This window comes from Heterocephalus glaber, unplaced genomic scaffold (genome assembly GCF_053883595.1).
Source record: "Heterocephalus glaber isolate CG9 unplaced genomic scaffold, H.glaber_assembly_v1.0 deba00001561, whole genome shotgun sequence".
NCBI lineage: Eukaryota > Metazoa > Chordata > Mammalia > Rodentia > Bathyergidae > Heterocephalus > Heterocephalus glaber.
This window is the reverse complement of record NW_028258349.1, coordinates 9098670-9113488: the sequence shown is the minus strand read 5'-3', so window position 1 is coordinate 9113488 and position 14819 is coordinate 9098670. Positions and strand designations below refer to the sequence as shown.

Here is a 14819-nt window from a genome sequence, read left to right as displayed (position 1 = left end):
AATTCTTGAAGTAGGTATTGATGATCCTCTGAATTTCTGCTGGGTCTGTTGTAATTTCACCCTTTTCATTCCTAATTCATGGATTTGAGCCTTTTCTTTCCTTTTCCTGATAAGGCTGGCTAAGGGTTTGTCAATTTTGTCGATTCTTTCGAAGAACCAACTCTTAGCTTCATTGATTTTTTGTATCATTCTCTTAGTGTGTATTGAATTGATTTCTGCTCTGATCTTTATAATTTCCTCCCTTGTATGAGCTTTGAGTTTGTCCTGCTTTTCTTTTTCTAGAAGCTTGAGGTTCAGCATCAGGTTGTTTAATTGGGGTTGCTCTGTTTTACTAATATGAGTATTCAGTGCTATGAATTTCCCTCATAAGACTGCTTTCATTGTGTCCCATAGATTCTGATATGTTGTATTGTCATTTAATTGAAGGAACTGTCTGATTTCTTCTTTAATTTCCTCTGTGACCCACTGGTTATTCAGAAGTGTATTGTTCAATTTCCATGTGTTTATGTAATTTTTGCAGTTTCTTTTGCTATTGATCTCCAATTTCATCACACTATGGTCTGATAATATACAGGGGATAACTTCAATTCCTTTGCACTTATTTAAACATGTTCTATGTGCGAGTATGTGGTCTATTTTGGGGAATGACCTGTGTGCAGCTGAAAAGAGTGTGCATTCTGATTTTGTGGGGTGGAACACCCTTGAAACATCTGTTAAGTTCACTTCTTCAAGAGTTCGATTGAGTTCTGTATTTCATTACTTATTTTTTGTCTAGTTGATCTATCTATTTGTGACAATGGGGTATTGAGGTCCCCCACTATTATTGTATTAGTACATATATGACTTTTCATGTCCGTTAGTATTTGTTTTATATAGTTGGGTGCACTAGTGTTTGGTGCATAGATATTGATGATTGTCATCTCTTCCTGTTGGATTGTTCCCTTTACAAGGATGTAGTGTTCTTCTTTGTCTCTCTTAATCAGTATTGGTTTGAAATCCACTTGATCTGCAAAGAGGATAGCTACGCCTGCTTTTTTAGGGGTTCCTGTCACATGCAGTATTGTTTTCCACCCTTTAACTTTCAATCTATGAGTTTCTTTTTGAATTGTGTTTCTTGTATGCAGCATATTGTTGGATTTTGCTTCTTGATCCATTCTGCCAATCTATTTCTTTTGATTGGTGAATTGAGACCATTTACAGTGATGGTTGTAACTGATATGTATTGACTTATCATTGTCATGACTTTTTCTTTTTGTTGTATTCTCCTCCTTTACGTTTAATTTCTTGTCACACCTGATGGATTCATTCTGCTGTGCTTCCTGGGGTTGTGATCCTCATTGTCTGTTCCTAGGATATTATCTGAAATTTTTTGGATATTCATGAAGTTCCTAAGGTGCTCTTTGTCATGAAAGTATCTTATTTCTCCATCAATTTTGAAAGATAGCTTTGCAGGGTACATTAATCTGGGTTGGAGGCTGTTTTCCTTTAGGGCTTGGAATACATCACTCCAACCTCTTCTTGCCTCGAGGGTTTGTGTTGAGAAGTCTGCTGTGATTGTGATGGGCTTTCCTTTGTATGTGATTTATTTCTCTTCTGTAACTGCTTGTAGAACTTTGTTCTTCTGTTGGGTTTCTGGAATCTTAACAATTACATGCCTATGTGTAGATTTTTTTTTTTTTTGATCAAGGCTACTTGGAATCCTATATGCCTCACTTATCTGTATGTCAAGTTCTTTCCCCCTGCCTGGGAAGTTTTCTGCCATTACTTCTGTGAACAGTTTTTTTTTTTTATGTCATCTGCATTCTCTCCTGTTTCTTCATTGACTCCAATCAGTCTTATGTTATTCTTCTTTGGATTGTCTAGCAGCTGCTGGATTGATTTCTCATGGTCCCTTATAATTTTGAAGCAGTTTTTCTTTTCCTGGTCATTAATTGCAATCTTATCTTCTATATCTGAAATTCTGTCCTCACATTTGCTCATTCTGCTGTGTAGCCTTTCAATGGAGATTTTAATCTCCTAGAAATCTGTTTGTATTCATTTTATGGATTCCATTTGTTTCCTATGTTGGGATTCCATCATGTTCCTCAGCTCCTCTATTTTTTTTATCTATGTCCTCCCTAGATTGATTATTCATATCTTGCGCTATGGGCACAATCTCTGCTGTTATCTGAGAAATTATTTCTGATTTCATTTTTTCCAGATCCTCTTTTATTGCCAGTTCCAGGAGTCCAGGTGGTTGAGTATCAGAGTGTTCCATCTCCTTTCCCTTTGGGGTTGCTGTTGGTGATCTGGAAGTCTGGTTTTGGGACTTGTTTATGTGTCTTCTCATTTTGACATTTTGATGGGGATGCGGGGGGTTGTTTCTGTTGGTGCCCACACAGCTCACCTCCTCTGCACTGGGAGTGGTGGAATCGTGGCATGGAAGTCCCTTCCTCTGGTCTGGGAGTGATGGAATGGCAGCCCAGCAGTCCCTTCCTCTGGGCTGGGAGCCATGGAAAGGTGGCCAGAAAATCTCTTCCTGTAGGCTGTGAGTGGTGGAACAGCAGCCCTGAAGCCCCTTCCTCTGGGCTATGAGTGGTGGAACTGTCTATTTTAGCTTAGTTCATGGCAGAGTACTTTTATTTACAGGTCCTCAATAATATTTTATTTTATATTTCCCTAACTAGTGCTACACACCTTTTCTTGTGGTTGTTTGTCATCTCGAAATCTTTTGTGAATTATCTGTTCATATCTTTGCCCCAATTTTTCCTATTTTAAAAATTCTTTTCTTATTAAGTAGTAAGAATTCCATACACATATTTTGGTAAGAGACCTTCGTTGGAGTGTGTGTGTATATAGGCATGTGTAGATATATATGTGTGTATTTCTTCTACCATAATGTAGTTGACCATTTTATTCTCTTTTTTTCCCTTGTTTAAGAACCTATGCACATTCTACATTTATAAAATCTTGGTCTCTTAAAGTTTTATTGTTTATAATTTTCAATTTAGAGCTGCAGTCCATTTGTAATTTTGTACAAGATATGAGATAGTCAGGATAATGTTTTCCTCCTCTGAATATTCAATGGGGTTTGGTTCTGGACTTTTTCATTGCACTTCTTGGTCTAAAGAAGTGCACTTCTTTAGTGCACTTCTTGCACTAAAATCACACTGACCTATTATAGCTGTTACAAAGACTTTATACTGGACAGTATAAGGATTTCTGATTTATGTGTCTTTACAATTTTCTTGTCTGTTCTAAGTCCTTTGAATTTTCTTAAAAATGTAAGATTCATCATGTAAATTTTTACAGACACACACACAAATACACATATCCTTCTTGCATTTTGATTGAAATTGTAGCAGTTTTATAGAGGAATATAATAACTTAGGAAGATGGTTGTTTTTTTCAAATAAAATATTTCATTTATTTAGGTTTTCTTTAGTTTCTTTCAATAATATGTTGTATTAGTTTTCAGTGTACAGGCCTTTGATGGTTTTCTGTAGATTTACCTTGAGATATTTCTTTTACTTTGAGGCTGAACTGTTAATAATTTTTAACATTTTATTTTTGGGTTGGTTTTAGCTTGTGCATAGAAGTAAAATTGAGTTTTAGATATTTTTATATACTTTATACATAAATTAGCACCAATGCCATCTCTTTTATTGATTCTAATGTTTACAGATTCTTTTGAGCCTCCTTTGTACACAATCATATCTGTGTAAGTAATGGTAATTTTTTTCTAATCTATGAGTCTTTCATTTATTTTTCCTGTTTCATTACACTGGCTAGAACCTCCAGTAAAATGTTGAGTAGAAGTGACAAAATTGGGCATCCTTTTTTCATTGCTAATCTCAAAGGGAAAACAGTTTTATCAAGTTCATATTTATTACAATCATATTTTAAAATCAATATTTATCAAGTTAAGAAATATCTATTCTATTTCTAATGAGTTCATTTTCCTACAGGCATGCTTTTGCATCAGTATTATTTGTCAAGTTAAGAACAATTTCTTTTTGTTTTAATTTGCTAAGAACTTTTCCTTCCATAGTGAATGAATTTTGAATTGTTTTTCTCCACTTTTAAATCCAGTGGAAACAACTTGTAGAATAAACTAAAAACCAAAATAGATTATATATCTAAATAAAGAAAATAAGACGAAAAGAATAAATAATAAAGATTTAGAATGTATTTGTTTCATCTCTGAATATCATATCTAACACATTGTCGTTACTCAGTACACATTTGAAAAGTGGATGAATGGGATTTAACTCATTCATGGATCAAAAAATAAATTGAAATAGAAATTTTTACTGCTTAGGAGGAACAACTACAGACAATTGTCAGAAAAGATAAGAATGAAGAGATAGGCATGGAAATGCTGTGAATACATAAACCCAAAGAAAATTGCTCTGGTAATATTAGTATCAGAGAAAGTAAAATGTAAGATAAAAATTTAACAGACTATAGTTATCTTACCTTGATAAAAGAGTCACTTTATTATTAAGTAGAGTGGGAAGCACTTTTATGTCCCAAATAACAGCAATTCAATATACAAAGCAATTTTTAAAGTTGTTATTGTAAAAATAAAATTACAGTGAAAGGTTTAAAGGAACCATTCAGTTTTTGACAAATTAAGAACTATATAAATAAGGATATAGAAAAACTGATTGCATAATTTATCTTTATTATAAAGTTAATCTTGATTTATGCGACAAATGTATAGAACTTACAAAGAACTTACAAATACTGTTAATGTTTTTTAAATGGTCATAGTACATTGAAAGATTATTTCATCATAGTGACCTTTGTGGGGGTGTGGTGGTGGCTTTTATCAGCAACAGCATTTTTGCTGGGCAAAAGATGAAAGTGAAGAGGACTTTAAGAGTGGAATGCAAAGTTGTTCTCTTTCTTTCTTTCTTTCTTTCATTCTTTCTTTCATTCTTTCTTTCTTTCCATTTTTTCTGAGCTTGTGAAGCAGGTGGCAGCACCACTGAGGTAATTCCCCAGCCCTGTTTGCACACTTTCTTAGATCCAGTGGTGATGAACAGATAGATGTACACATATTGAATGAACAACATCAACAGACAAATGAAAAGTGAAGATAACTTACAGAAAATAGAATATAAAGAGACCAGAGAGCAGGTCTTCAACTAGGTTGAAAAAATGTTCTGAATCCATGTTCTGATCTATGTGTGAGCTAAATCCCATTCATCTGGGAGTATGCATAAAGAAGACATAATTAATGACTGGCCTCTTAGCTGACTATGCAGCAAGAGGTACATGCGAATTGGGGACCAGATGGCCCCCAAGCCAGAGGACAGAAGAGTGCGGTTGGTCTAGATGCCAGTGGATGAAGTGGAGGTTGGTGCACAGCATAAGGTTATCAGTTGTCACCAGAATCCGTTTCCTACTTCTGTATGCTGAGCTCAGTTGCTGGAATTTATTTCTAGAGGAGAGGTGAAGGGAGTCTTATAGCAAAAACATGAACAAACAAATGGAAGATATTATCTGGGAAATGCTAAGTCTTCCCCTTTGCACAGTAATGCACAGGGCAGACTGGTTTCATCATTTCAGTAGGTGTGTTTTCCTCCCCATGCTACCTCCATCTCATTCCATCATCTACCTCTCCCAATGCAAAGCCTGTCATTCAAATTCCCCTGGCATTTCCTGCCTGTCAAAGAATTCCAGTGAGAAACTCTGCTCAAGAATGGGATAAAGGAGACCTTGCTTGTTGAGCTAGCTATGGAGAAGTTTACCCTGGATTCCGTCATATGTGACTAGATAACCAAGAATCAGTGTGTGTGTGTGTGTGTGTGTGTGTGTGTGTGTGTGTGTGTGTGTGTGATAGACTACAGAGAGTAACATAAAAACAGGATAAAAACATATATTCTCAAAGCGTATTCAGTGACATTCAGGAAGATGTTACATTCAAGGAATAAGAAAGTTAGCTTAGGGAAAAGGATCACTCAGAAAACACAAAACATTTCAGAGTTTAAAAACGTGATCCACAAAATAAGAGAAGCCATAAGAGGACTGGAAAGAGAAGAGATGATAAGATAAAAGATAAGAGAAATGAAGGTTCAATCCCCTGAGAGCTCTAATCACTATTATTGGGCGTATAAGTAGTGGAAAACAGAGGATATGCTGAGACAGAGAAAACATGTCCAGGAAACAATAGAAGAAACCTTCCCCAAAGGATAGTAGTCTTTATATTGAAACAGTTCTCAGAGTTCTCAGAACAGTAATGAAAAAGACATCATAGCTGGATTTATCACTGAGAAATTCCAAGGCCCAGGGAATAGGTTGTGTAGACCCGGACTTGGAATGCTGCAAGTGCTCAGTATGGGTTTGTTAATATAATTATCATAAAAAATTAAAGAAAGAGGAAAAATTCACCTTAAAAGAAAGAGACTGTTGTTTGAGGTTTTGTAAGGAACACTCAGATTTTAAAAGATAATGCTTTCAATATTCAGAAGAGAGAAAGTGATTTGACCTAAAATTCCAGATTAATCATCACTTGAAAATAAAACGTGGTTTAATGGCAAAGACTCAGAAAGCTTATCCGCTAATCACTCTTTGCAAAACTCAGCTTTATTAAAGCAAAATTTATATACAAAGTTTCTAATTTTTAATCTTATAATTGGATGAATTTTGGCATACGCTCAATCATGATACAGAATAGATACAGTATTTCACAATGTTCTCTCCCACTTCTCAAGTCATTCCTCCAGCCTCTTTGTTTTCTAGAATTTCTTTCTTTTTTGGTACTGGGGATCAAACACTTGTAAGGCAGGCAGCGGCACCACTGAGTTAAATCCCCAGCTCTAGAATTTCATATAAATGGAATCATGCTATTTGTATATTCTTTTGTGGCTTCTTTCCTTTGGCATAATGCTTTTGATTTCTCCATATTGCTTAACGTGTGAGTGGATCATTCCTTTTTTACTGCTGTGTAGTATTCTATTGTAAGAATGTAGGGCAATACGCTTTTCTCCTCCCTAGGAAAGGGACTTTTTGGTTGTTTCCAGTTTTAAAATATGAATAGATTTTCTCTGAACATTTGTATACTAGTCTTTGTTGAGTAAATGTTTCATTTTATTTAAGTAACACCTAGAAATGGAATAAGAAACTGTTACTGTTCTCCAGTGTCTGTAGCATTTTGGGTCCTTGTCAGCAATTTATGGGGATTTCAGTTGCTTCCCATTTTTGGCAGAACTTGGCATTTAAAAAAAGATCCATCTTAATAGGTATGTAATTGTATCTCACTGTGGTTTTAATTTGCATTTCCCAAGTGACTACTGATGTTGAGCATGTTTTTACATGTTTATTTGATTTTTATATCTTCTTTTGTGAAAGTTATTCACAGCTTTGCTCATTTTTTATTGCATTATATGGGTTCTTTATATATTCTGGATAGATTCCTTTATCAGGTACTGTTTGCTAACATTTTCCCCCAGTCTTACTTTACTTTTTTATGGGAATATTGGTATTTTTAAAGTACAAGAGTTTAATGAAATACAATTTATCACTTTTTTCTTTGGGGGAATTTTCTTTTCTGTAAATCTAAGAAATCTTTGCCTAACGTAAGATCATTATAGCTTTTCTATGTGTTTTATTCTAAAATACATAGAATAAGTACTTACCTTCCAGTGAGTAATGGATTGTGAGTTAACGTTGATTCTGGTTTGAGGCCAAGAATATTTTAAATGTATTTTTCATAAGCATATTCAATTTTCCCTGCTCATTTATTAACAAGACTGCTGGTTCCCCTGTTGGATTTCCTTGGTAATTGTGCCAAAAATCAATTGACCATGTTTGTGTGGGTATAGTTCTCAGCTTTCTAGTCTATTCTATTGAGGAATACCTTTATTCTTAACAAACTTACTGCCTGTACTACTGTAGCTTCAGAGTAAGCCTAACTTGTGTCATTCAACTTTGTTTTTCTTCAAAATTATTTTAGTTAATCTAGATCATTGCATTTCCTTATAAATTTCTCCAAAAGTGGTGTGAGAAGTCTGATTAATTTGCATGAATCTATAGATTGATCTAGAGAGAACTGACCAATTGACACAATTGGATCTTTTCATCCATGAACGTGGAATCTCTCTCCATACATTTGGATTTTCTATGCTTTCTCATAGCAATATGTTATAGTTTTTAGTTACAGGCCTTGGACATATAGTGTTAAATTTATGCCAGATAGTTCACATTGCATTTGATATTCTTTAAAGTTTCAATTTCTAATCATTTCTGGCAAGAGTATGAAAATTGAATTGATTTTAGTATATTGATTTTAGTATATTGCATATTGTGACTTTGCTAAATTCACATAGTAATTACAGTGTCTTTTTGTAGATTTCTTAGACTCTTCTACATATATGATCATATCTGAAAATTAGTTATATTTCTTTCTGATAGGTCTGTTTTTTGAGGCTGTATCTTAAGGTTATGACAGTGTGGATTAAATGTGATATTCTACACTTTTGCCTTTTAATATATCTTGGCTTAAAAATGTTCAGTGTTTTAGCATTAAGGGTTTAATCATTGAAAAGTCAGGGAAATTCCCTTCTGTTATCTTTTCTGAGAGATTTTTACTGTTGTTGTTGCTTTTGCTATTTGCTTTACCATGAATAGGTGCTGAAATTTGTCATTTTCCCATCTATGGAGATTATTAGAATTTATATCATTTAGTGTAATTCTGTGTTAGGTTTGTGTCTAGATGTTCTGCCAAAGCCTCGTGTTGTCAGAGGCTATTTTGGAGGTGGCTGAATCTAGAGTGTGTGGTTGATTCACGGTGGGGCTAGGCCCAAGGGCACTAGGATGAAGGGTGTGAGTGCTACCCACCCTAGTCTGAATAAGATAAGAGGGGCAGAAAAATGCTGTGAAGGTGCCTTTTGTCTTTGGTACCCTGTGCATGCCATGTTGTTTCTCATCTGTGATGCCTGTTGCTATCCCTGCCTTGGAGCCAGCTGATTATGGCCTGACACCTGTACCAACTGTAAGCCAAATAAACCTTTCCCTTTTTAACTTTGGGAGTCGCATATTTTGTCTCCGCAATGAGAGAAAAGTAACTAAAACATACGTAAATGAAATTGATTGAACTTGGAAAATTAAGCAATTTTGCATTTTCAGGGTTAACCCACTTGATCATGATACATCGTATGTGTGTGTGTGTATTTATGCATTTTTGCATCATATTTATATTCTATGTGCTAAAACATTTACTCCATTTTTGAGTTAAACTGGCTTGTAGTTTTCTTGTAGTGTTTTAATGTTTAAGCATATCCTCACTCTGTAAAATACATCTGGAAATGTTCTGTGGGAATATAGGGTCATATCAAGAAGAGGAAGACAAATCCAGGGAAGGGGAAGATACTATATTGAACTGAGGTGTTTGAATGACAGCTGTGTGTAGACCAGGTACACAAGGGGTTTATTATAGAGGAAAGAGCACAGGGGTCTGGAAGAGAAATACTAGAATGTCGTAGAGTAATGAGTCGGAGAAGAGTTTCCTAAAATAAGCATCATAAAACCAAAAAGTATCAAAAGTAAAAAGAAAAAATGAAATGCAATTATAAACTCCAGGAAGGACAAGCAAGACTTCAAAAACAAAAACTTTGTAACAATATTATATATTCAACATAAAGCCAATTAAATTGCTCCATTATTTGAAATAATAGATGCAAATAAATGAGATTCCACTTGACTTTAGTGCTAGGAGCCCTTTCTTTTCTCTGAATAATCAAGGGGCTATGACATTGATGTTCTGAGAATAAAATAGAATTATAACGCATTATTTGGAAAGCACTGAATAGATAAATTGTGATAAAACTAACTAATGATTTTCAGGCTTTAGAAACACGCTAAGAACAGAGTATGGAAGCCTTGACTGATTGCAACATCAAAATCAAAATACAAATATCAACTACTTGGACAACGTAAAAGCTACAAAGCAGCTAACTGAAAGTGGGTTGTGATGGTGGGCTGTGTACGCATGGAGATATAGAAGTCAGATATTCTGGCTTTACAAAGTGGGGAATCAAGACACCATCAAGCATAGCTGAACTAGGAATAGAAGCTGTAGCACATTATTTAAACTTCTAAAGGAAACCAATAGAAAAACTAATTATAATGTCATGATTGAATATGGGGAAGAGACTATAGAAGCAGAGGGTATATATGTTGCTACATTTTGAGATTTTTATGTAGCATTATTCAGCTGGTCAGCTGCAGTAAAAACAGAAGCTTGATCAAAGAACAGATTAAGATGAAAGAATCTTTAGCAGGTTAAGGAGAGGAAATTGAGAGGGAAATCACAGCACTGTTGAATGTATGAGCTAGTGGCATCAAAGCACATGATGAACACTGAAGAAACTTGAGTCGGTGGGGAAGGTGGACTGGCTTCAGATAGTCTTGGAAGGTGCAGAGGAAAAAGGAAAAGAAATTATGGCAACGAGAGAGAGAAAGGAGGACAGATATGGAAGACCAGCAGAGCTTCCTCACCATAGCAACACGTGGGCGTCTGACCTAGAGAGTACAACAAATGGAAACCAAAATAACAGGCCATTATATGACAAAAATAATCCTGAAATGAAGGAAGAACTAAATTGACTAAGATGACTGGGCTTACTGTGCTCCAGCGAATATGTGCAAAAATGCCTGGTAAAATTACTAAAATCCAAGAATGAATTATGAATCACTCTGGCCTGAAAAACAAACCAAAATGAAAATTTAACAATTTGAGCTTGGTTGGAATTTTCTCAGCAACATCAGATCCCAGAAAATCTGAGTAAACAGGTCAAGGTTTTCAATAGAAAAACATAGGATCTTAAACCACTGTATCTAGTCTAGTCCTGTTGTAAAAATATGTCAATAAAAGTAACAAAAAAAAGTCTACAGGAGCAAGGCTCAAGTAAGAGAGGACACAGTTAATATGTAGTTCGTTGCCTTTCATGTCCAGCCAACCCAAATGGGAGTCTTAGAAGGTATCTAAAAGAGTGGAAACTGTTTTCTGAAAAGACTGATTATAGAACCAAGCCAAATAACACTGATAATTAATATTCCAAAGCAGCATCCAAATGTCCTTATTTTAGGGAGAAACATTGCACAATATAGAAAAATTATAATATTGCTAAAATTAATTAAAAAAGCAGAGCATCCCTGAGTTTGTGAGGACAGAGAAATCATGATAGTATGCCAATTCTTAATTGTTAATGAAGTATTAAAAATCTCGCCTTATATATGAAACTGATAACTGACAAATATAGGTTTAAAGATTCTATTTAAAGTTAAAACATAACCACCACTAGAAATATAATCAACTATACTATTCCAAATTACCAGATAGGGGAAAATAAAACATAAACCAGAATAATATATGGTATACATAGGTATGTAGTATAGTTAGCACTAAATTCTAGTAATACAAAATACACATCTATAAAATAGGAAATTTATAGAAACAGAAGGTAAATGAGTATTTGCTGAGGATGAAGGGGAGAGGGTGGGTGTCTGTCAACAGGTACAGGGTTTCCTTTGGGGGTGATAGAAATGTTCTGGAATCAGTGGTGATGGCTGCATAACCCAAAGAACAGCTAAAATGATCAGATTGTACACTATAAAGTGGTGAGTTTTATGTTAAATAGATTTTGTCAATGAAGAATCAGTTTTTATAAAAGCAGAGACTCTGGAACATGGGTTGAAGGATCCCCATCTGGAGATATCGTCAGTGGACTTTGACAGTTTGACCAAACATTTTAAGGCTCAGCTCTTTATTTGTCTAATAGGGAGAATAACACCTACTTTCTAGGTTGCTGTGGAGATTAAATGGTTTTATATTTTTAAGGTATGTAGCATAATTAGCGTGGTATAAAGGTTGTCTATATGAAAATTCAAGAAATCTGAGGGGGTCCCAGAGTAATGTAAGTAAAAATTCAAAACAAGTAACTGTCAGGGATGATTATGTACAAAATTATAGTGTATTAACTTAATAAAGGAACAAGGAGAACGAAAAAAAGCGCAATTATGATGGCACGTAGTGCACATCTCTCAGCTCTTGACCCAAGCAGAAGATGTCTGACTCATACCTGCACCTTCACTTCTACACAGACTGCACATCTTCCTCACTGAATACAAATTAGATTATCAAAATGTCAGTTGGTTAAAAAAATAGATATGCTACAAGTTGTATTTTTGACCAATTTAAGAATAGTATCAACAATAAAGAATAAGCCTTTTTGTTATGCTACTTAGATATTTACATGATAAAAATTGTGTTAAAAAACAGAACAAAATCAAACCCTTGGACTGAAGATAAAACCAAAATAGTAATTACAGAATGTTTTCCTCTCAGTACAGTACTGAGAAGAAAACTCATATTCTTTATCCTTTAAGAATCACACAAAACAAAAAAATGACAATAAATAAATTCAAGATTCAACACAAAAGGTTGATTAAAAAGCAAAAATTTAACCTAAGTAAAACAGAAAAAGACATTAATAATGATGACAACTAAAATTTGATGAACTAGGAACTAGAAAAACAGCTAGAGAAAAAAATGAAAATCAGACCTGGATTAAAATATAAAAAGTAGGTAAACTCCTGGAAAGTCTGGTTAAGTGCAGGCAAAGTGTGACATTGACAAAGAGAAAGGAAAAGAACCACAAACAGAAAATGGAAAAATAGCATAAATCACTGTAAGATTGTGATGTAAAACACCTCAACTAAATGAATGAAACAGATAATTTTATATGGACATACAAATATTAATCTTGATTAAAGAAAGATACAAATGAAATAATTGTGATAGAAATTGAAAACTTTGTTACAGAATTTCTCTAGAATAGTTGTAGTAGGCACAGGCATTCTCCTTTTTTTTTTTTTAAGCCTCCAAAGAACATCTGTTAAATCGAGAATATTCACATAATACAATGATAATAAACACATCTTTCAAAAATATTAGTTGACATTGGGCTTGATGGCAAAATAATCAAAACATTTATAATAAAGTGAGTAAGAGGGCATGGGCATTGTCTATCACTTTTATGTGACAGAACTTAGAAAAGTGCTCCGATATACATAAACAAGCATCCTCACATTGAGGTGATACTCTTAAGTGAAATAAATAAGACACACGTGTGTAAATATACCAAATAGTTTCCCTGGTGTGAGAAACTGAAAGTGTAAATAAGGACTAAAAGGTATAACAGATAATGTGAAATAGGAAGAAAAGGGGCAAAGGGGAAGGGGAAGTGGGAGGGGTAGGGGAAAGGAAAGAAGGGAATGGAATTAATATGAGAAAATGAAAAAATGGAAACAAAGTCTTTGTAAATAGGGAGGAGTGGAGGGGTTGAAGGGAGGGCAAGGGAATGGGGGAAAAAATAAGAACCAAGATAGATTACATAAAGGTACAAATTTCCAATGATAAATGTCATTACATTGTATACCTAAAATATGCAAATAAAATACACTAGAAGAAACCAACCAACCAACCAACCAAACAAACAAAAAACAAGCATCCTTCCCAAACATGATTAACAACCATATCTATCTCAAATGAGAGCAACAAGGAAGATACTAAAATAATTCTTTAAAATCGGTAACATGGTAAGTATATGCTCAGTTGTATTTATCATGATTCTCGAGTTGTGAGGCAATATCATTAGATAGGAAAGTGAAAATAAATGAATGATAGGATTGTGAATCCCCCAAACCGAAGGGAATCAACTAAAAAATTATGAGCATCAAGAACGTGATTTGAGAAGTATGCGTTTTGTACATAGTTGTGTGTGGTCCTGGAGCTACAGAGGCGAGCAGAACAGTTTTGCCTTTGTAGAGTATGAATCACAACTGGAGAGATGGACAACAGCATAGAAAAACCAACAAGTGTATAATATGAAGTCGAAATACAAAGGCCACAAAGAAAAACCAACTGGGGAAGATGGAGAATGATGGAGGAGAGGACAGGAAACTAGGAGGTAGATTTCTGAAGACCAGGAAGGCAACAAGGGGGAGGGAGGGGAGAGAAAGAGTGGAGTAATGGGATTAAAATTGATTAAGATGTTTTAAATGAATGTACCAACTTCCTCAAATAAGTCCATCATTATGTAACATGAACATGCACTAATAAAATATAATACAAAATAAAAGTAGGCCAAGAGGGTAGAAAATGTGCTTCCCTAAATTACTTTCAAACTTAACACAATGCTGGGCAAAAACCTTTTCCCTATCTCTTCCTTTGCCTTACTTTTGAATTTGACAAAATAATGGTAAAATTTTCTGGTGGAAAAATCAAAGTGGAAGACTAGAACCAAAACTCTGAACAGAGTAATGGGGTCAAGAGAGAAAAGAAATAAATGAATAATACTGATATAATTTGCAAAGTATATTATTGAACAACAAGTATAAAAATGGTGTGCTCCTGCTCCATAAATACAAAGTGAGAGCAATGAAATTGAATATGAGCTCTGAGTTTATAAACAAGCTGAGTATATGTGAGTATCTTCCCAGCAGTAGGTATAATATATTCTATGCCATTTCAACAGACCTAGAAGTTTTAGGGGGCTGTGGATTGCCTCAGTGGTAAAATTCTTGCCTAGTATGCATGAGGCCCTGGTTTGGATCTCCAGCACTGCAAAACAAACACAAATGAATACATAGTAACATATTTTATTTATTTACATATTTCATTTTAAGTTGGATTGGAAATTTCTTATTTCTCAGATACTGCACTTAATGAATTTAATGATCAAACCCTTAAATGAACCACATAAAGTTCTGCTTTTAAAAATTTAATACAGTTTTTGGGAGGTGTGTATAGGTTTTTAAAGAGACTTGTC

General features: G+C 34.5%; 1 long non-coding RNA gene across 1 annotated transcript in view; it reads left to right on the top strand.

The window, feature by feature from the left end:
• LOC147823988 (uncharacterized) overlaps window positions 1-14819 on the top strand; it is a 96139-nt gene that overhangs the window by 46187 nt on the left and 35133 nt on the right. The window lies entirely within an intron of this gene.